At 41.7% G+C, this 16,223-nt stretch overlaps 1 protein-coding gene across 13 annotated transcripts in view; it reads right to left on the bottom strand.

The window, feature by feature from the left end:
- Positions 1–16,223, bottom strand: part of RAPGEF6 (Rap guanine nucleotide exchange factor 6) — a 213,019-nt gene that overhangs the window by 183,640 nt on the left and 13,156 nt on the right. For 4 of the 13 annotated variants that reach the window (XM_081500219.1, XM_081500221.1, XM_081500226.1 and 1 more), the window contains exon 2: positions 6,860–7,014. The exons of the other annotated variants lie outside the window; for them this stretch is intronic. The gene's annotated coding sequence lies outside the window, so the exon portion shown is untranslated. The remainder of the gene's footprint in view (positions 1–6,859; positions 7,015–16,223) is intronic. 13 annotated transcript variants of the gene reach the window in all.

The following is a 16,223-nucleotide window of genomic DNA, read 5'->3' as shown; positions in this document are numbered from 1 at the left end:
CTTTTCCAAAGGGGCAAAGCAGCAAAGACTAGTGCCGCCAGTGAAGACTTTAAAGAATGCAGGGTGACAGTACTTCCCATGCATAATCTGCAAAAAGCAGATAGGTCCTAAAAAATGATTACAGACTGCCAGACACTTAACCAAATTTTAGCCCTGGGCACAGCTGCAAGTCCCAAACATAATACTGTTGAAGGAACTGTTTAATTAAGCTTCAGGTGTTGATTTGGTCAATGTATTCTTTTCCATTACAGTTACTAAAGTAAAAAGTACAAAAAACAGCAACTGTGTAGGACCATATTAATTTACAGTTTTGCCTAAGGGCTATTTTAACTTTCTCAAGTTTCTGTCATAATACAACCTGAAAACATCTAGACCACCTGACACATTACACACATATTTTGCTGACTGGACAGAACAAACAAGAAAATAAGCAAGAGGTGCCTGGTATTGTGGAGTCTTGGAGAACACACTCAACTCCAGAAAGTGAGATATTAATTCTATGAGGGCTCAAAGACCTGCAACTTTAATGTTTTTAGGGGTGCAGCGGTCAAGAGCATTACAAGACATCCCCTCCAAAGTAAAATACAAACTGTTCAGACTTAAGCTTTCATTCAAGGTGGAAAAAGAGGGGCTGGACTTATCTTCCACCTAAAACAACAAAAAGTCATAATAAATAAATAAAATAACATTTTTCAAGAGATAAAGACATCAGTTTAAAAAAAGCGAAAAAAAGACAGTGCCACTTGAGAGTTTAGTCGCTCAGTCGTGTCCGATTCTTTGCAATCCCATGAACTGCAGCACGCCAGGCCTCTCTGTCCATCACCAACTCCCGGAGTCCACCCAAACCCATGTCCATCAAGTCGGTGATGCCATCCAGCCATCTCATCCTCTGTCGTCCCCTTCTCCTCGTGCCCTCAATCTTTCCCAGCATCAGGGTCTTTTCAAATGAGTCAGCTCTTCGCATCAGGTGGCCAAAGTATTGGAGTTTCAGCTTCAACATCAGTCCTTCCAATGAACACCCAGGACCGATCTCCTTTAGGATGGACTGGTTGGATCTCCTTGCAGTCCAAGGGACTCTCAAGAGTCTTCTCCAACACCACAGTTCAAAAGCATCAATTCTGCGGCGCTCAGCTTTCTTCACCGTCCAACTAGCACATCCATACATGACCACTGGAAAAACCATAGCCTTGACTAGACGGACTTTTGTTGGCAAAGTAATGTCTCTGCTTTTAAATATGCTATCTAGGTTGGCCATAACCTTCCTTCCAAGGAGTAAGTGCCTTTTAATTTCATGGCTGCAATCACCATCAGCAGTGATTTTGGAGCCCAAAACACTCAAGACTGACACTGGTTCCACTGTTTCCCCATCTATTTCCCATGAAGTGATGGGACCAGTTGCCATGATCTTAGTTTTCTGAACGTTGAGCTTTAAGCCAACATTTTCACTCTCCTCTTTCACTTTCATCAAGAAGCTCTTTAGTTCTTCTTCACTTTCTGCCATAAGGGTGGTGTCATCTGCATATCTGAGGTTATTGATATTTCTCCCGGCAATCTTGATTCCAGCCTGTGCTTCCTCCAGCTCAGCGTTTCTCATGATGTATTCTGCATATAAGTTAAATAAGCAGGATCACAATATATAGCCTTGACATACTCCTTTTCCTATTTGGAACCAGTCTGTTGTTCCATGTCCAGTTCTAACTGTTGCTTCCTGACCTGCATACAGGTTTCTCAAGAGACAGGTCAAATGGTCTGGTATTCCCATCTCTTTCAGAATTTTCCACAGTTTATTGTGATCCACATAGTCAAAGGCTTTGGCATAGTCAACAAAGCAGAAATAGATGTTTTTCTGGAACTCTCTTGCTTTTTCGATGATCCAGCGGATATTGGTAATTTGATCTCTGGTTTCTCTGCCTTTTCTAAACCCAGCTTGAACATCTGGAAGTTCACGGTTCACGTACTGCTAAAGTCTGGCGTGAAGAATTTTGAGCATTACTTTACTAGCATGTGAGATGAGTGCAATTGTGTGGTAGTTTGAGCATTCTTTGGCATTGCCTTTCTTTGAGATTGGGATGAAAACCAACCTTTTCCAGTCCTGTGGCCACTGCTGAGTTTTCCAAATTTGCTGGCATATTGAGTGCAGCACTTTCACAGCATCTTCTTTCAGGATTTGAAATAGCTCAACTGGAATTCCATTACCTCCACTAGCTTTGTTCGTAGTGATGCTTTCTAAGGCCCACTTGGCACTTGAGAGAGGGGAAACAAATGCCTGGTGATGTCTTGAGAAGAGGGTTTCCCAGTGGCTGAGTGGTAAAGAATCTGCCTGCAATGTGGGAGACCTGGGTTCGATCCCTGGGTTGGGAAGATCCCTTGGAGGAGGGCAGGGCAACCCACCCCGGCATTCCTGCCTGTAGAAACCCATGGAGAGAGGGGCCTGGCAAGCTACAGTCCATAGGGTCACAAAGAGTCAGACACAACTGAAGTGACAGCACATCTTGAGAATTACCTGGCCACCAGGGAGGAGAATGTAGCTGAAGTTTACAGAGCAGGATAGAGGAAGTGCATACTATACAGAAAAAAAGAATGTTCTACAAACTTACAGAGGGTTTCACTTGAGTCTTAGGTTGAGTACCAATCATTTCAAGTACAGGAAGAATTTCTGAATTCAGGGAAAGAATCACCTTAAGGGATTAGAGTAGTGGTCCTCAGTCAAGACTGATTTTGCTCCTTGGGTGACACAGTTATGTCTGGAGACATTTGGGACTGTCATCATTTTTGAAGGGGTAGGGGGAAGTGCTCCTAGCATCCACTGACTATAAGCCAGAGATGCTGCTAAATATCCTGTGATGCCCAAGACAAAGCCTTAGAATAAAGAATTCTCTGTGCCAAAACTATAGTTCTGAGGTTGAAATTTCCTGGATTAGAGGGAACAATATCCAAAACTCACACTGGGACCACAAGAGTTGCTACTCCCACCAGGGAGACTGAAAAAATCTCATAATTCAGAACACATTTAGTAGAATACTCAGGAGCCTTTGGATTCAGTATTGGGGCAAAATTAACGCCTCACTAAATGCTACTCTGGTGCTACACAGCATAGTTCAAAAAACAGCCCCAAAAGGATCAAAAGAATTTCAAATTACTTAACTCTGCCCCAGAAAAATATTTACAAGAAATAAAAAATACTTAGCACATAAAAAAGTAAACTTCACAATCTCTGGTAGTCCATCAAAGATCATCAGGCATGCAAAGAAACAGGAAAAATGACCCATGATGAGGAGAAAAAAAAATCAAAATCAACTTGGTAATTATCAGATAACAGAATTCATACAAAAAGACATTTTAAAACTTATAAAAACTATACTCCTTATGTTTAGGAAAATACAGAAAAGATTAGCCATATAAGAAAGGGTATTAAAAAAATTTCATGACTTCCCTGGTGGTCCAGTGATTAAGAATCTGCCTGACAAAACAAGGCAGATGGGTTCAATCCCTGGCCCTGGAAGATTTCACATGCCATGGAGCAACTACTGAGCTACAATTACTGAGCTCACGCTTTAGAGCCTGTGAGCTGCAACTACTGAAGCCTGTGCACCCTAGAGCTGGTGCTCTGCAACAAGAGAAGCTACCAAAATGAGAAGCCCATGCACCACAACTAGAGAGGAGGCCCCACATGCCGCAACTGCAGCAACAAAGACCCAGTGCAGGCAAAATAGATTAATTAATTTTTTAAAAAAACCATGGGGGAAGGAGATCAAAATGGCAGATTAGGAGGAGTCTGAACTCACCTCCCCCAACGAACACATCAAAAATGTATCTACATGGGGAACAATTCTCACTGAAAACCAACTGGAGACTGGCAGAAAGGCTCATACAACCAAGGCTGTAAAGAAAGATCCACATGAAGTCAGGTAGGAAGGGAAGAGAAGCAATCAGGTCAAGACCTGAACCACAAATTGGGAAACCTAGCCCTGGAGCCCAACACCAGAAAAATAAGTCCATATGGCCGGCTAGAAGACCAGTGGGACTAGCAGGGACTGCTGTGAGAAATCTAGACTCCACTAGTGAAGAGCACGTACATGCTTGCTTGCTCTCAAAACAAGAAAGAGAAAGCAACTGAAAATGTCAGGGACTCCAGCTGGCTTCCTACATCAGTCCCAGAGTGTGCCCTGGCCCATGCTGGGGGCAGTTTCAGCCCCTCTTGCTCCACAGCACAGCTCCCCACTAGGGCAAAGGCTGACACTGCCAAGTAGATTAAGTCGTTGTAACAGACAGAGTCAGTTCTGACCCAGCACTGCATCTGAATGGGGTGAAGGCAACCCTTACTGGCCTTTGTGGGGACAGAAGGTCAGAAGCCGCCTGGAACTCCAGTGTGCTGGGTCTGCCCCAGCATGCACCTGGACCCACACTGACTGCCCACTTTGGCCCCTTGGGCTTCAGCACTGCTACCCTCTGGGGTGAAAATGCCACAAAGTTGGGAGGGATGAGGACACACGCTTTGAGAAAATGGAACCAGCTCAGACCTAACCTTCAGCACTTCTGCTTCAGCATCCTGGAAACTTGGGAAAAAAGATGCCCATTCTTGGCCCTTCTATTTAACATAGTATTGGAAGTCCTAGGCACAGCAACCAGACAAGAAAAAAGAAATATAAGACTAAATTGGAAGAGAAGAAAAACTGTCACTATCTGCAGATGGCATCATACTTTATATAGAAAACTCTAAAGATTCCACCAAAAAAACTACTAGAATAAATGAATTCAGTAAAGTTGCATGTAAAATGTAAAAAATAAAACCAATGAATACATATAACAAAACAGAAACAGACTCATGGATATAGAGAACAAACTAGTTGTTACTGGTGGGGAGAGAGGCAAGATAGGGCTAGTAGAAGACTAAGAAATACAAACTACTAAGTAAAAAATAAAGAAGATACAAGGATGTAATGTACAGCACAGGAATAGAGCCAATATATTATAGTAACTGTAAATGGAGGATAACCTACAAAAATACTGAATGGCTACGGTGTATGTATAAACTAATACTGTACAATACTGTAAATCAATTATACTTAAATTTAAAAGAATGAATATAAATAAATAAAACACAGGGAGAAAAAGATGGAAAAAAACTGAACAGAGCACTAGTAAGACAGGGAACAACTTCAAACAGCCCAACAAAATTATAATTGGAGTCACTGTGAAGAAAACGAAGAATGAAAAAATAATTTGAAAAATGGTGGCAAGTTTTCCTTATTTGATAAAAACTATAACCTTGCACATCCATAAGGCTCAACAAAACTCAAGCACAAGAAATATGAAATAAACAACAGCAAAGCACATAAACTGCTTAAAAATGATAAAGAGAAAATTGTAAAAGCAGGTAGAGGACATCCCTGGTGGTACAGTGGATAAGCACTCGCCTGCCAATACAGGGACACAGGCTCGGTCTCTAGTCTGGGATGATCCCACATTCCACAGAGCAACTAAGCCCGTGTGCCACAACTACCGAGGCTGCACTCTAGGGCTCGTGAGCCACAACTACCAAAGTCCACGTGCCTAGAGCCTGTACTCTGCACCAAGAGAAGCCACCGTGATGAGAAGTCTATGCACCACAGTCAAGAGCAGTCCTCACTCGCCACAACTAGAGAGAGCCTGCGTGTGGCAACAAAGACTCAGGACAATCAAAAAAAAGAAAAAAAAGCAGCAGCTAGAGGAAGAAGGTAAATTACATAGTGAGAATAATAATTAGAATTACAGAACACTTCTAGTCAGAAACAATGCAATCCAGACAACACTGTAGTTAACACCTTTAAAGTCACAAGAGAAAAAAATTATCTAGAATACTCTGCCAGTCAAAATACCTTTCAAATAGGAAAGCAAGTATTTTTCATATATACAAAGATTGAATCAATCAATCACCAGCAGACCTGCTCTACAAAAATAAAAGTCATTTCCATAAAAGAGGAAAACAATACCAGATGGAAATCTGGAGCTATACAAAGGAATGAAGAAAACTGGAAATGGTAACTTACATGGGTAAATATAAACCTTTTTCCTAATTTATTTTTAAAAAATTGGCTATTTAAAGAAACAGCAACAACAATGATAACAACGTATTATGAGGTTTATAATATGTGAACAAGTAAAATGCATCACAATAGCAAAGGCCAGGAGGTAAAAATGTAGGTATAACATTGTAAAGTTCTTTTATTATATGAGAAACAGTATAATATCATGTGAAGGTTGTGGTAAGTTTAAGATATATACTATCAACCTTAACAAAACTGATAGTTTGTAGATTCTTTTGGCTTTTCTACTATACAATAAAACCTCCTGTGAACAAGAACAGTATTGTTTCCTCCTCATTCTATATATGCACACAATTTTTTTCCCTAGCTTTAATGCATGAGCTAGGGCTTCCAAAACAATGGCTGGTAGGTGTGGTCATATACTACAAACACAGCTGCTGGGGCCCCACCCTTTTAGTTAAGAGTCATCATAACCTGGCCAGACACTCACAAAATGCCTATGCCATGGAAATGTGCTTGTTATTTTCTGACATCAAGACAATTTTTAGTGGCAAACAAGTTTTCAAAATTATAACACAAAAGGTTATGTCACGACAAACAAAATTAGAAGTCCCAAAACCTGATCTGCCAGATGAGGGCAGACTAGAGTCCAGGAGTCCCACAGTTTTCTGAGATTCTCAACGGAATTATGTCATGTAATTTCCTCTGTTTTCAAGTCAGAGGATATCTTTGGTACATCACCGGTGATGGTACCTCAATAGCTGACAATTAGGAATTCACTTTTCAATTTTAAAGTCTGTGAGAATATAATTCACAAGTTTTTAAATACATACGGTTCTCCAGTTCCCTGCCAGAATAGAGACGGACAAAGTTTCAGAACTTTAGAGTCTGGAAGTCCTTCTTCAAATATCTAAAAGTTTGACCTTTATTTGTCTCCAATCTTCTCGTCGACAATTTGGTTATTTTACATCCAATTCTCCAATGGCATCTATAAATGGTGACCACAAGGATTTGAAGAGAAGTATTAGGATTATACTCTCCGAGAGCAGCTACCCCACGGCCAAGGTTAGGGGCGGCAGCCGAGAGGAGTTACTCCACGTCCAAGGTCAGGAGGGGCGGCCGTGAGGAGACACCCTTGTCCAAGGTAAGGAGCAGTGGCTGCACTTTGCTGGAGCAGCCATGAAGAGATACCCCACATCCAAGGTAAGAGAAACCCAAGTAAGATGGTAGGTGTTGAGAGAGGGCATCAGAGGGCAGACACACAGAAAACTAGCCAATCTGATCACACGGACCACAGCCTTGTCCAACTCAATTAAACTAAGCCATGCCAAGTGGGGCCACCCAAGACAAACGGGTTATGGTGGAGAGGTCTGACAGAATGTGGTCCACTGGAGAAGGGCATGGCAAACCACTTCAGTATTCTTGCCTTGAGAACCTCATGAACAGTATGAAAAGGCAAAAAGATAGGACACTGAAAGAGGAACTCCCCAGGTCGGTAGGTGCTCAATATGCTACTGGAGATCAGTGGAGAAATAACTCCAGAAAGAATGATGGGATGGAACCAAAGCAAAAACAATATCCAGCTGTGGATGTGACAGGTGATAGAAGCAAAGTCCGATGCTGTAAAGAGCAATATTGCATAGGAACCTGGAATGTTAGGTCCATGAATCAGGGCAAATCTGAAGTGGTCAAACAGGAGATGGCAAGAGTGAATGTCGACATTCTAGGAATCAGCGAACTAAAATAGACTGGAAAAGGTGAATTTAACTCAGATGACCATTATATCTACTACTGTGGGCAGGAATTCCTTAGGAGAAATGGAGTAGCCATCATGGTCAACAAAAGAGTCCAAAATGCAGTATTTGGATGCAAACTCAAAAACAACAGAATGATCTCGGTTCGTTTCCAAGGCAAACCATTCAAAATCACGGTGATCCAAGTCTATGCCCTGACCAGTAATGCTGAAGAAACTGAAGTTGAACGGTTCTATGAAGACCTACAAGACTACTTTTAGACCTAACAACCAAAAAAGATGTCCTTTTAATTATAGGGGGGTGGAATGCAAAAGCAGGAAGTCAGGAAACACCTGGCGTAACAGGCAAATTTGGCCTTGGAGTACAGAATGAAGCAGGGCAAAGGCTAATAGAGCTTTGCCAAGAGAACGCACTGGTCATAGCAAACACCCTCTTCCAACAACACAAGAGAAGACTCTACACATGGACATCACCAGATGGCCAACACTGAAATCAGATTGATTATATTCTTTGCAGCCAAAGATGGAGAAGCTCTATACAGTCAGCAAAAACAAGACCGCGAGTGGACTGTGGCTCAGATCATGAACTCCTTATAGCCAAATTCAGACTTAAATTGAAGAAAGTAGGGAAAACCACTAGACCATTCAGGTATGACCTAAATCAAATCCCTTATGATTATACAGTGGAAGTGACAAACAGATTTAAGGGACTAGATCTGATAGACAGAGTGCCTGATGAACTATGGACAGAAGTTTGACATTGTACAGGAGACAGGGATCAAGACAATCCCCATGGAAAAGAAATGCAAAAAAGCAAAATGGCTGTCCGAGGAGGCCTTATAAATAGCTGGGAAAAGAAGAGAAGCAAAAAGCAAAGGAGAAAAGGAAAGATATTCCCATCTGAATGCAGAGTTCTAAAGAATAGCACGGAGAGAGAAGAAAGCCTTCCTCAGCAATCAATGCAAAGAAATAGAGGAAAACAACAGAATGGGAAAGACTAGAGATCTCTTCAAGAAAATCAGAGATACCAAGGGAACATTCATGCAAAGATGGGCTCAATAAAGGACAGATATGGTAGGGACCTAACAGAAGCAGAAGATATTAAGAAGAGGTGACAAGAATACACAGAAGAACTATACCAAAAAAGATCTTCATGACCCAGATGATCACGATGGTGTGATCACTCACCTAGAGCCAGACATCCTGGAATGTGAAGTCAAGTGGGCCTTAGGAAGCATCACTACGAACAAAGCTAGTGGAGGTGATGGCATTCCAGTTGAGCTATTTCAAATCCTAAAAGACCATGCTGTGAAAGTGCTGCACTCAATATGCGTGCAAATTTGGAAAACTCAGCAGTGGCCACAGGACTGGAAAAGGTCACTTTTTCATTCCAATCCCAAAGAGAGGCAATGCCAAAGAATGCTCAAACTACCGCACAATTGCACTCATCTCACAGGCTAGTCAAGTAATACTCAAAATTCTTCAAGCCAGGCTTCAGCAATACGTGAACCGTGAACTTCCAGATGTTCAAGGTGGTTTTAGAAAAGGCAGAGGAACCAGAGATCAAATTGCCAACATCTGCTGGATCATCAACAAAGCAAGGGAGTTCCAGAAAAACATCTATTTCTGCTTTGTTGACTATGCCAAAGCCTTTGACTATGTGGATCACAATAAACTGTGGAAAATTCTCAAAAAGATGGGAATACCAGACCATTTGACCTGTCTCTTGAGAAACCTGTATGCAGGTCAGGAAGCAACAGTTAGAACTGGACATGGAACAACAGACTGGTTCCAAATAGGAAAAGGAGTACGTCAAGGCTGTATATTGTCACCCTGCTTATTCAACTTATATACAGAGTACATCATGAGAAACGCTGGGCTGGAGGAAGCACAAGCTGGAATTAAGATTGCCGGGGGAAATATCAATAACCTCAGATATGCAGATGACACCAACCTTATGGCAGAGAGTGAAGAAGAACTAAAGAGCCTCTTGATGAAAGTGAAAGAGGATAGTGAAAATGTTGGCTTAAAGCTCAACGTTCAGAAAACTAAGATCATGGCAACTGGTCCCATCACTTCATGGGAAATAGATGGGGAAACAGTGGAAACAGTGGCTGACTTTATTTTTCTGGGCTCCAAAATCACTGCAGATGGTGACTGCAGCCATGAAATTAAAAGACGCTTACCCCTTGGAAGGAAGGTTATGATCAACCTAGATAGCATATTTAAAAGCAGAGACATTACTTTGCCAACAAAAGTCCGTCTAGTCAAGGCTATGGTTTTCCCAGTAGTCATGTTTGGATGTGCTAGTTGGACGGTGAAGAAAGCTGAGCGCCGCAGAATTGATGCTTTTGAACTGTGGTGTTGGAGAAGACTCTTGAGAGTCCCTTGGACTGCAAGGAGATCCAACCAGTCCATCCTAAAGGAGATCGGTCCTGGGTGTTCATTGGAAGGACTGATGTTGAAGCTGAAACTCCAAAATACTTTGGCCACCTCATGCGAAGAGTTGACTCACTGGAAAAGACCCTAATGCTGGGAAGGATTGGGGGTAGGAGGAGAAGGGGACAACAGAGGATGAGATGGCTGGGTGGCATCACTGACTCAATAGACATGGGTCTGGGTAGACTCCAGGAGTTGGTGATGTACGGGGAGGCCTGGTGTACTGCAATTCATGGGGTCACAAAGAGTCAGACACGACTGAGTGACTGAACTGAACCGATTAGGATTATTCCTATCAGGAGTTACGAGGAGCAAATGTCAGACAGTAAATATTCTAGGTTTTCTGGGCCATATGGTTTTTGTCACTACTACTAATCTACCTTGCCTTTACAGCATGAAAACAACAACAACCAAAAAAACGGTAAATGAATGGGGGTGGGTACATTCCAACAAAACTTCAGTTACAAAATAGCTGGTAGGCTAAGTTTGGTCCCTAGGGAATACTCTACTAAAGTCCTAACGTGTGTTTGTGTGTTCAGTCATACAGTCATCTTCGACTCTTCGGAATCCCATGGACTGTAGCCCATCAGGTTCCTCTGTCCATGGGATCTGCCAAGCAAGAATACTGGAGTGGGTTGCCATTTCCTACTCTGGGAGATCTTCCCATTCTATGGATCGAACCTACGTCTTGGGTCTCCCACACTGGCAGGCGAATTCTTTACAAGTGTGTCACCTGAGAAGCCCAACTTCTAATGCATATGGTCAAAAATATCTACCAAGAAAGTCAAGCCATGAATAAGGCGGAAACTGGAAACATCAGATTTCCACTTTTCTAAGCTTCCATAAAGCTATGGCACAGGCAAATGATCCAAGTGCTACCAATCATATATACTAATCACAAACTTTTAATCCAGTGATACCAAGAAGCAAGAACTATGGTTGAAGGCTCTGTCAACACATGCAGTGTACAGTGTATATGGTCAGCACTGCAAGTTATGGTAGCCACTGTGTTCAATGCAAGCAGCAGTAGTATCTTTACCAAATATGTGATAAGCAGTATGGATCATGACTGTCTAGCTCCAAGTCTATTTCTCCAGCACTCCCAACAAGTTTATAGCTACCCACTATCCTTTTAATAAATTCCTTTTCTTTAAATTGACCAGAACTGGGTTTTGCTGCATGTAAATTAAAACTTAAAAGACTCTTACGGTAGCACCATCATCATCACTTGGGAACTTGGCAAAAATGTTAATTTCCATACTTAATAAATCAGAATCTCTGGGAGCAGGATCTAGCAGTCTGTGGTTTAATGAGACCTACAGGTGGTTCTGATACACATTAAAGTTTAGAACAAGTGGTTTACTGGTAGGATTTATGCCACCCTGGTGGCTTCCCAGGTGGCCCAGTAGTAAAGTACCCGCCTACCAATGCAGTAGCCACAAGAGACATGGGTTCGATCCCTGGGTTGGGAGGACCCCCTGGAATAGGAAATGGCAACCAACTCCAGCAATCCTGCCTGGAAAATACCATGGACAGAGGAGCCTGGAGGCTACAGTCCATGGGGTCAAAAAAGAGTCAGACACGACTTAGCGATTGAACATGCGCGCGCACACACACGCCACTCCGGGTTATCTGGCTGATAACCTATTAAAGAGGAGGGACACAGCACTGAGATGTCCAGTAAACCCTGGTCCCTCCAGAGCACCTGGTTTTAGGGTCACAAGATGCTAAGCATTTATGAAACAACAGAAAATAATCTTCTAGAACAAAGGATGGTTGTAATAGCAAACTGATAAATTCTCTCATTTGATGTGGTTGGTTATGGTTTTTGGTTTACATGGACAATAAGTATAGTTGTTGACTGTGTAATGCTGGTCTTAGAAAGGGGTTTCTTGTGGTTTCTGTACCAATTATTGCTGACACAGGCTTAAGGTACTACATTGTCTGTTGGGCTCCTGATGTGTCCAAGATCAATAAAAGCTATTATAGATACCCAAAACAACCCCAACAGAAGCAGACTGGAAGTCTTACAGACATTTTTTGGTAATAAAAAAATGTAAATGCTATATTTAAAGCAATGTTATTTACATTGTGCACTTGAAAGTTGCTCTACTGAACCTCAAAGAGGGAAATCATGAAAAAGATGGGAAAACTAGGAATTTGACATTCCAGACCAGTAACACCTACATCAGACCCTGGTTCTGTAACTACACAATAGTGAAGAAATTATCCAGGGGCATGAGGTCGCAAAGAGTCACACACGACTGAGTGACTGAATGCACACAAATTAGAAGAACAAATACCAACTCAGGATTAGAGAATAAAAATAATTAGTCCCATTTGGGCAAAAAGAAGGTGAGGAAATGGTGATGACTCAGCACGTCATAAAACCCATCAGCAATACCCTCTCAGCCAGTCAGTAATGTGAGTGAGTGAAGGTGGGCAAGCTGAGGTAGATGAGACCAATGTCATCCTACAAGCTGCCCTTCAACGACCCACACCAAATGCATCCACTGTAGGTATATTCTATGGCTTTTCAATTTCACTGTAAAATGACATACTCAATTCATGTTTGTAGCTCTGTATGTATGAGGAATTAATAATTCTGTTAAGTATACACTTCTAATTAAGCACTTTGGGATTTCTATCCCCTTCCTCAATGCCGTACCAAGCAGTGTGCTGCTCTTAACAACTATGTATCTCAATTCAGCTGTTCTACACATGCTTATAAAACTAATTAAATCTGGAAAACTCAAATTGGAATGCTTAGAGCGATTCTGAATTTTTCTGTTTCTCAAAGTCTAAATCTAGTTAATTTCTTACCTGTGAAATGCTTGTGATCACATACGTCATTCAATACAACATCAATTATCTAAAACATTCATCAACCAAGGTATTTTACTCATTATCTCAGCAATTAAGAAGAAAACTCTCAGGGGATTCTCTGGTGGCCCAGTGGTTGAGAATCCGCCTTACAATGTGGGAAATATGGGTTCAATCCCTGGTTGGGGAACTAAGATCCCACACGCCATGAAGCAACTAGTAAGCCCGTGCCCTTCAACTACGGATCCCGTGTGCCACAACAAGAGAGCCCGTGTGCCACAACTAAGACCCGATGCAGCCAAGTAAATAAACATGAAAAACAAAACAAAACCCCTCTCAGGATGGATCTCTACAGTCAATACAAATTCAAACTCAAGATATACATATTCCGCAGCTATAGTTCTATAATCAAAAGTTATGCTGAAGAATCTTCTCCAAATTATTGTTAGGCTGCCTTCAGCCTAACAGTGTGGCTAAAAACTTGGGACTCTGGAGACAGGTGTGCTTTCAAATCCTGCCTCTATCAGTTAGTAACCATGTAATAAATAATCTGCTTAACATTTATTTTTTGTACGATTGGGAATGTAAACGGCTTCTTTTTAAACATAAACTTTTAAAATATATCCACTAAATGTGTAGCACAGACACTAACACATGTTAAAGGTTAACAAATACTAGTCTTATGTTTTATATGTTTCATTATGAAATTACAAAAGTTAAATTATATCAGCAGACTATTAAAACTATTTGAAAGATTTTCGACAGTATCTCCAAGTTAACATGCCCATACATTAAATATAGAATTCCATTCCATTGGTTTTAACATCCATGAAGGTGTAAATATACTCTGCAAAATGGCAATGAAAAGCTGTAACACTTACCACACCTGAAGCTCACATTGCAGATTCTAAATGCCATTTCCTACTAAAAGGAACCTGGTTCCCTAGATATACGGCTAATTTTAGTAGTAGGGCATGGAAAGTAAAAGCTTGGAATACCTTTTTGGGCCAGAAAGTAGGGTATTACTTAAAGACTATTTCTTGTTGTTCAGTCGCTGAGTTGTGTCCAACTCTTTTGCTATCCTATGGACTGTAGCCCATCAGGCTCCGCTGTCCATGGGATTTCTCAGGCAAGAATACTGGAGAGGGCTGCCATTTCCTACACTGGGGATCTTCTCGATCCAGGGATCCAACGTGCGTCTTCTGCTTGGCAGGCAGATTCTTTACCATTGAGCCACCTGGGAAGTCCTAAAGACTAAACTGATCACGCCAAAATTCTCAGGAGGAGGAGGAGGAGAGAGTAAAGTAGGAAAAGTTCTTCCAAACAGAACATCAGCTAATAAATGGACAGAAGGAATAAACAGCCTACACTTCCTCCTGCTCACTGAACACTGTCACCTGATGGCCCCCCAGCATCCCAAACGCAACATATCCCAAGCCACACTGGTCACCCATCCCCTGGTTTAGCTGACAGTACTCACATTCAGCGGCTCTGGTGAGCACTCTGTCAATTCTACTTTCTAAACATCTCTGTTCACCATCTCAGCTGAAGCAATTTAGAGAGTCCTTCCCTGGTGGCTCAAGACAATAAAGAGTCTGCTTGCAGCGCTGCAAACCCGAGTTTGATCCCTGGGTCGGGAAAATTCCCTGGAGAAGGAAATGTCTACCCACTTTAGTATTCTTGCCTGGAGAATTCCATGGACAGAGGAGCCTGGTGGGCTACAGTCCATGTTTATATATATCATCAAATATTTGTCTGCCTTCTTAGCACAGCAGGCAGCACTTCAGTCTCATAATGTGAAAGTCCTGAGTTCCTACCTCAGTGAGCACAGTTTGGGCTTCCCTGGTAGCTCAGCTGGTAAAGAATCCACCAGAAATGCAGGAGACCTCGAGGTCAGGAAGATCTGTGGGAGAAGGGATAGGCTACCCACCCCAGTATTCTTGGCTTTCCTGGTGGCTCAGACGGTAAAGAATTCACCTGCAATGCGGGAGACCTGGGTTCAATCCCTGGGTTGGGAAGATCCCCTGGAGAAGAGAATGGCAACCCACTCCAGTAATCTGGCCTAGAGAATTCCATGGACAGAGGAGTCTGGCAGGCCACAGTCCATGGGGTCACAGAGAGTCGGACACGACTGAGCAACTTTCACTCACAACAGAAAACAGCCTTCTTGCCTCTAGCCTGGCCCCTTATAATCCACTCTTCAGAGTGCTACTAGAGTGATCTTTCTGAAAAGAAAATACAAACTTAAACAAGGAGAACACAGTCCTTCATGTTCTGAATCCTGACCATGCCTCCAGCCTCATCTATTTTACTACTTAGTCTTGTCCCAATATTCCAGCTACCCAGGCAACATACATGTTCATACCAAGCTCATCTGTGGCCTTGGGAAATGCTGCTCCCTTTTCTGGAAAAACATACAGTTCCTTCTTTGCCTAACTTTTATACATTCTAATTTACACTCAAGTCAGGGTTCCCTTTCTAAAACAGTTTGAAAGGCACGTGACTACTCTTTACTCCTCTCTCCCAACAGCCCTCCTACAAACTCCTGAGCATCTGATATGTGCAACTATCACAGTACTTAACCAGGCTGTATTTTAATTGTCTGTGTACTTGTCTATCTTCCTCTCTAAGAACTTCAACCTTTTATTCCTAGCACTTCACAACAGGACTTGAAAAATACATACCAAACATTCATTAGGAAGTCTTCTACAAAAACATACGCATTCAACTCTGCCTCAGAGAGTCATGTGAGGAGCTCAAAAGCAATCCAAACTTCAGTTGGCACTTGTGACACTTATGAACTCTTCTTTATGATAAAGTCTCCTCATATTAGTTGAATGCTTTTAAGAAACCAAACTAGAATAGACTATCAACTTCTGAAAACAAGTTATAAAACAGAATGGTATAAAAAAAAAAAATCATGTAACAAACACACCTGTTTTCATTCTACATAAAACTTGAGAATTATAAACTTAAATAGAAACAGGCATCTTAAAATATTAAATTTATACAGTACAGGCAAGATTAAATAAGAGGATTTAGGAAAATATTAGGCTCTGTATAGATAGCAATAAAAAACAAACAAACAAACAAACAAGATCAAAGCTTAAAATGTAACCTAAAGTTCACTGATAGAGAGAAACCACTGGGGCACTACTGGACAAAGAAAGTAAATGATGAAT

Source organism: Giraffa tippelskirchi, chromosome 6 (genome assembly GCF_054371585.1).
Source record: "Giraffa tippelskirchi isolate mGirTip1 chromosome 6, T2T-mGirTip1v1.2.pri, whole genome shotgun sequence".
Classification (NCBI taxonomy): domain Eukaryota; kingdom Metazoa; phylum Chordata; class Mammalia; order Artiodactyla; family Giraffidae; genus Giraffa; species Giraffa tippelskirchi.
The sequence above is the reverse complement of the archived record's forward strand: the minus strand, read 5'-3'. Positions and strand labels throughout refer to the sequence as shown.